This window comes from Melitaea cinxia, chromosome 17 (genome assembly GCF_905220565.1).
Source record: "Melitaea cinxia chromosome 17, ilMelCinx1.1, whole genome shotgun sequence".
Lineage (NCBI taxonomy): Eukaryota > Metazoa > Arthropoda > Insecta > Lepidoptera > Nymphalidae > Melitaea > Melitaea cinxia.
The window spans coordinates 9,091,555-9,097,554 of NC_059410.1; positions in this window are offsets into that span (position 1 = coordinate 9,091,555).

A 6,000-nucleotide genomic window follows, 5' to 3' on the forward strand; every position below is an offset into this window, starting at 1 on the left:
ACGCAATTATGCGTCTTATTGTAGGTACAATAATATAGCTAATTACGCGTGCGTCTCTTTAGGTCTATTATAAAGTTAGTCGAGCGAAGAGTACACGAAGTGGGTACAGTCTGCACGTCTGGCACGCGTCCGTTGCGTTCATATATTTGTTCTACGTAAATCTGTTTCCATGTTCGACAAGCTTTTGGTAGTGTTTACTCGGGCGAACAAACATCGCGCACTAAAATCGGGAACGCGGTTTAAAATATTATTGAAGTGACAATGTTTCACGGTGTTATGACACTGACAAACTCACTCAGCGGTGGCCGGACCCCCCAGCTGTTGCTAACGATACAACGTCTATCATTTATCAGTATCAGCTCATCAGGCTTGAAATAAACGCGACGTGTTATTATATATTATGATACATTGCGAACATTTACGTTAAGCACTTTGGAATTATTTTACACTATATGCGTATTCTAAGAAGGGTTATCACTTTTCGTCAAAGAATTTACTACTTAGGCTTGTGAGTGGGTTTGTATGAGTATTTTATACAAAATGCAAAAACTTGACCTTGCGTTTCTTCTCATCTGTACTTATCCTAAACTTCTGGATGGTATTCTATTGGTATTTGGTTTGACACAACTGTGATAATTTATGTTTAATAATAATACAAGGGACGATTAGGTCTAAAATGGTATACGGTTACAGTATCTTACAGAATAGATTTTGCCTAGTATATTTCGAAGAAATGTTCTATTGTTTGAAGGTTATATTTTAGTGCAGTAACTAAGACCACACGGGTTTCATTTAACTTATATTGCTTGTCAATGGCTCGGTATTGCGTTTTCAGTAAAGAACGCGGTTTGTGGCGCAAAATACACATTTAAAGATACTATGCGAACCTACAATAAACCCGGTGGAACCTAAGGATTAATAATAGAAATATGTTACGTAAATATAAATGCATTCTGCTTTTAAAATGTTTATTTTTTAATGGTTTGACTATTCTAATGAGTTACTATAGTTTATTGTTATAAGCAACTTGAATATATTTTAAAGTAGAAAAGTATTGCATTCGTAAACGTATAAAATATTTGTGTTAAGTAAATAACACCATTTGAAGTATAAAAATAACAAATCAAATTGCGAAAACGATTGGCGTGTAAATGTTGCTAAAATTTTAAAATTTCCTCAAAAATCGGAAAGAAAAGAACTTCATTGCATTACATTAAATTAAAAATTGAATTCCGTTGCAACAACAACGAGGTCCTAAATATTATGTTCATTACATAGGTAAATACTTCATACATCAACACGATATAGAACTAATACATAGTAAAAACTAGTCTAAGAATACACACGCAGTACAACAACATCGTAAACCCAATCATCTGTAGTTAAAACTAAGGTAATATCAAAGAAATGATACATATTTATTGAAAGCATGGATATAGAACAAAACTTAATTCCAGACCCGAGTCTACCATTAAGTACAGAACTCCCGGAAAACACCTCGTCGTTTGTATCGATGTCAATGATAATAATAATTGATATATTGCTACCGTTCGCTCTAACTATCCATACGGTAAGTAAATACCGTACATTTTCTTTCATACTTGTTGTTTTGCCGTATCTACCTATACATATTTAAAACGATGCGTCCTGAGTGACAGTTCGTTATTGATAGTTCTGTGGGTTTATGTTTAATTTGTTTTTCGTTTAAAGAAAATGTATTTTTTTTCATTTTGAATTATTTTATAACTTTGAATATGTGATTTAAAATTTAGTTCACGATTAAACAGATTAAAGTATTATCTTATTATGACGTATGCGGTTTTTTGTTTAATAGTTAATGTATCGGTAAGTAGTTTATACAAAAAATGAAAAATTTAAATAAAGAAAAAAGACTTTTTTCGTACCTATACTGAAGGTAGGAAAAAATTTAACATCCTAATCACAGAGTTAATGAAATGTTCATTATTCGACGGAATTTATTGTTTGTTTATATTTTACCTTAGAGAATATCACAGAGGTATTCATCATTCCAACCTATTGCAGTCCACTGCTGGACATAGGCCTCCACAAGTTCGCGCCAAAAATGCATGAACTCATGTGTGTTGCCCATAATCACCATGCTGGGCAGGCGGGTTGGTGACCGCAGGGCTGGCTTTGTCGCACCGAAGACGCTGCTGCCCGTCTTCGGCCTGTGTGTTTCTAAGCCAGCGGTTAGATGGTTATCCCGCCATCGGTCGGCTTCTTAAGTTCCAAGGTGGTAGTGGAACCTTGGAATCCCTTAGTCGCCTCTTACGACACCCACGGGAAGAGAGGGGGTGGCTAAATTCTTTGGTGCCGTAACCCACACAGCACACACAGAGGTATTATCACTATTTAATTAATTTTTATACTTAACTTGTTAGTACTGTAATGACTAATAAAATATGTATTAAAAGTTTCTTCAGTAAATTTAAACATGATTTTATTACGATTACCATGATACGCTGTATGAACCAGTAGCGAAGATAATGACACAGTATCTATCTATAATGCTAAATTTTTAACATATTTCCACGTCATTAGTTCAAGGAAACTTCATCACTACAGTATAGTTTTAAGGACTAATTTTGAGTACATGTTTATTAGAAATCGTTTAAAATTACAGAGGTAATTTGCATCGAGCAACGGGAACGACTGCAGGACTGGCTAATTGTTAGCTATTATTTACATCTAATGCGACTTCTTCGTACTTATGGAGATTAATGATTAGTAGGTTAAGGTTTTCTGGTTCAGGTGATTTTCTGGACGCCTTGAGTTAAAAAATAATGTGTCATTTCGTGATATATTCATCACGTTTTCTCTCTGCTGCCTGTTGTTTAAGAGGCCTTGTTCGATCTATAAAGATTATTTATGTAATATGCTTATATATAAGTCTTACATTGTAACATCTTTGGACTTTGTTATAAAGTCCGGAAGGTTGCCTAGATTACGACTTATTATTAGCAATAAGGCTATTGTTGCTGTCCTAAGGTACCCCAGTGGTACAAAGGGCCCTCGTGAGACGTCTCCATCCGCTCCGGTCCTGTGCCTCTCGCTCCACGTCCCTCCAACTAAGCCCGGCCGCTCGCAGCTCGGCGTCGATAGTCCGCTGCCACGTGTGCGCCGGCCGGCCCCGCCTCCTACTCCCGCGCGGCCTCCACGTGAACGCGACCCTGGCGGCGCTGTCCTCTGGTCTTCGGAGGGTGTGTCCTATCCACTTCCACTTCCGCTGAGCAATTTCTTGCTTGATCGGGATTTGGTGGCATCGATTCCAGAGATCCTCGTTGCTGATAGTGTTCGGCCAGAATTTGCGCAGGATGAACCTAAGGCATTTGTTGACGAACACTTGTAGCTTGTGCGTCAGACCCTTTGTCTCTTTCCATGTCTCGCAGCCGAAGAGCAAGACAGACTTCACTAAGGAATCGAAAAGGGAAATCTTGATCCGCCGGGTGAGCACGTTCGAATCCCAGACCGGTTTTAATTGGGCAAAGGTGGCTTTCGCTTTTTTGATTCGCGCGTCGACGTCGTCATCAGAGCCCCCGCTGTTGGTCACGGTGCTGCCGAGATATACAAATTTCGTGACAGTTTCCAGTGGTGCACCGTTGAGTGTGATGGAGCGATTGTCGCATGACTGAACACGCATTTCGACGGTCTTCCTAGTATTGATTCGTAGCCCCTTATCTTGAGCTACCTCTCGTAATGAGTTCAGCTTCATTTGTAGATCGGGCAGTGAAGACGAGATCAACACTATGTCGTCCGCGTATTCGAGGTCCTCTAGGTGCGAACCATCGTTCCATGCGATGCCTCTAGGTGTCTCGGTTACCTTCCGCATGACGTCGTCGAGCAGGATGACGAAGAGCAGCGGCGACAGGAGGCAGCCCTGTTTGACTCCTGCAGTCATCGAAATTGGTTCCCCTAGGGCTTGGTCGTGCACTACTCTGCAAGTACTGTCATTATATAGGGACTGGATTATACCTATATACTTGCTCGGTATTCCTCTTCGCCTGAGGCTGGACCACAGTGCGCTCCACTTCACGGAGTCGAAGGCTTTTTCGAAGTCGACGAAAGCCAGGAAAAGTTCGGCTCGCCACTCCACGCACGATTCGATGAGTACGCGCAAGGTGTTCGTGTGGTCAGTGCATGAACGCCCAGAACGGAACCCGGCCTGCTCCTCCCGAAGTGTTTTCATAATCTCTGGGGCCATACGGTTGAGAAGTACTTTTGCCAGTACTTTAGTAGCAGTTGGTAAGAGCGTTATGCCTCTCCAGTTATCGCTGACTGACAAGTCACCTTTCTTCGGTACCTTCACGAGCAAACCTTGCTTCCATTCACAGGGGACACGCTCCGTCTCCCAAACGCGCTGCAAGAGGGGACAGAGTATCTCGGCTGACCTAGCCGGGTCCGCCTTAAAGAGCTCCACGTTGATGTTGTCCACTCCTGGCGCCTTTCCTGCCTTTAGCTGTTTGATGGCAGCGACTACTTCTGCGTATGTAGGTGGAGTCGTTGGCAGATTCAGGAGTGGTCCTGGGCTGTTCGGAACAGTCGTCGGTTGAGTTTGGCATTGGGTTAATAGGTTGGAGAAGTGCTCGGTCCATCGTTTAAGTTGCTCCTCTGTAGTACAAAGCAGCTGTCCCGTGGCGTCCTTCAGCGGAATAAGGCTATTATTATACATTTATTCCAGTTTAGTTTAATCATACGAAGCCTACTGTATTGTTAAACTTTGTAATACGCACAAAAAGTAAACATTTTTATACATGTGCAATAAGATACTTAACTGACAGGTGAAATATTAGCTACTTATACCATTTTAATAGCCGTAAATTAGCAAATAGTAGCATATAACCTTATAAACTTTATGAGAAAATATTAACTAACACTTACCTGAACCCTAAGAGCCATATAAAATTAATATACTCTTATGGAAAGCCCCTAGGCTTATAAAACGCATTGGTGATAAAATTGAATTAAGGTCTGTGAGAGCCCTGCGTAATAAAATACTTTTTTTTATGCGTCAAATTTATTATTTTTGTAACTTAATTGCTGAAAACAGGTAAAAACTTCAAATTGCTAAAAAGAACACTTAGCATTCTAGGTTTTATATACATAAAAAAATATTATTATTATGTGGTAGGTATATGCCTAAAACTATGAGGATTTTTCTTTTTTTTATTCACAGTTTATATTTAGACTTGGGTATATTTATATCCGAGTACCTATCTAAAGTAGCCTCATCGAAAACTAGAAATGTGAAAGGTTTCGCAGCGCAGTTTCAACGAAGACAACAAAAATATAATTACCATTTAAAATTAATTCTATACATTTTTATTTATTAAAATCTATACAAATAAGTAGAATTGGACTGTCTGTTTGTAATTTTAAAATAGCCGATTTTTACTAAATGCATATGGATGTATGGTTTATATATCAAAATAATATTTTTTTTACAATTTTTGTCCGTCCGTCTGTCTGTCTGCTTGTTTCGGCTAAACTCTTTCTTCTTTCAGTGGTGATAGCTGATGTAATAAGGAGTAACTTAGGCTACTTTTATTTTATAAATGTATTTATTTTATAACTACGAACTGAATAATAACTTTTTTGGTAAATTCCACGGGGACGAAGTCGCGGGCACAACTAGTATTAAATATAAAAAGGTTAAATGAAGGATAATTATCTGAAATATTAAACTATCATAAATAATTTAGATATAAGATCGTTATAATTAACGTTTATTGATGGTAGTTGTTGAATTATACTATGTACTGGAAACAAAATATCAGTAACAATACATATCAATTTAAAACACCTTAAAACGTCTACATTCCATGGCATATATGTACTCGTATAGTCCAATGTTGCTTTTAAACCATAAATTTACATGAATAGCAACAAAGTTAATTAATAAAAGCCCATAAAGTGATTGAAAACATTGCATTTAATGGTTAAAAGCGTTGTCGCGTGTGACAATAGTATTACATTTTATTT